The sequence below is a fragment of the Mytilus trossulus genome, chromosome 4 (assembly GCF_036588685.1).
Source record: "Mytilus trossulus isolate FHL-02 chromosome 4, PNRI_Mtr1.1.1.hap1, whole genome shotgun sequence".
Classification (NCBI taxonomy): Eukaryota; Metazoa; Mollusca; class Bivalvia; order Mytilida; family Mytilidae; genus Mytilus; species Mytilus trossulus.
Window position 1 is genome coordinate 72,050,423 of NC_086376.1, and position 1,631 is coordinate 72,052,053.

Genomic DNA, 1,631 nt, shown 5'->3' on the forward strand with positions numbered 1-1,631 from the left:
GGATCATAAACAATCCCGGTCCATGTATAATTGTATCATTTACATTTACAGTACCAATTTAACTCACTTTAAAGTTATCACTTGTAGATTAACATTATGAAAGTTAAGTAATAAAATATAATTAAATTTGCTAGCTCAATGTATATATATTTACCGAAATAAACCTCAACTAACACGTTTTTCAAGGAATAGATTTGCCTTTAAGTTCATAATCACGACAAAGAAATTCATGAATCAGTCCAAGGTTCAATATTTGCCCAAGAGCCGCATGGCTCGAGCGTTGATATTGACCGAGGGCTGATAATATATACGATATGAAAAATGACATGTTATGATATTTTTATCATATGCCTCAACAACCGAGAAAAATAGCAGATTCGTATATTGATCCTTTATGTGGTTCCAAATTAGAGGTTGAAAGAGTGAAAAGTTCACGGACGTCAGACCCTAAATTTAGTACATTCGATATGGAATCTTTCTATCATTGGCCTCATGAGTGAAGAAAAACATTTTAATATTGACGAATACAAGAAGAAGAAAAAATAACAATAAACATAATAAACACTGTTAGGAAAAGTCAACTATTTGAACTTTCTAAATTATGTTTGAAATAACGTTACGGATATAAAGGCATGTGATAACAGTCGAAGCATGTGATAAAATTTTCATATCAGCCCGCTAAGCACCAATTCGAAAAAAATATATGGAGTTTACGTTAATTTAATGCTATTATCATTCAGTAAAAATCCCATGTTATTTAGTCTTGGTATCTGATAAAATGTTTTCTGCTACATGTAGTTTTTTTTTATGATAGTTACCCTATATATTTTATTTTATTTTATTTAACTGATTGTTGTTTTGATACTGTATCCTTAATATAACAGGCACGTAGATAATCTATCTCATGGATTATTATGAAATTCAGCATGAAACTAGTAGGATTGATTGATGCTAAATGCCACTTTTAACACTATTGCGCTATTTCGAGGCAGTCATATTTCAATGGAGGATGAAGTCGTATTGCCCTGAGAGAACCACCTACCTCCATCTGGAAAACGCGTACAAAGTATTTGGAACTGCATATGAACATCGAAAAATTAAGAAGTGACGTTTATATTATCAGCTTTACAGTAAATTGAATATACTGTAGATACGCGTAAATATCGTCAAAAATTTTGATTTTTTTTTCTACATACTGCTTTTTCGCAGACACGTGTCCTGCAATATTTTTGTAATTGATATGTTGTTGCAGCTAAGATTTAGGTTTTATTGATATACTATATGCACCATCAATAAAATTAGTTCCTACTCATTTATCAAGCCACTTGTTCCGATGAAAGATTTAAAAAATTATGGTGACGGTAGTGTTCAATGGAAATAACTACTATTAGTTACATTGTGGTGCGTTTTCTGCGGTATTGGATTGTCATCTCATCAGTCGTGCCAGGGACAGTCTTTAGTATAGAAAGTCCATAGTCGTGATAAAATTGTAAGAGTTTGTGATGCATGTTTTTGATTGACAATGGGATACATTTCCGTAATTCTCATATATAGTAGGGTTTACCATATATCTTAGTCTGAGCTAATTACTATTACTAAGTTGGTCGGTGTTTTAGAGATATTTTCATACT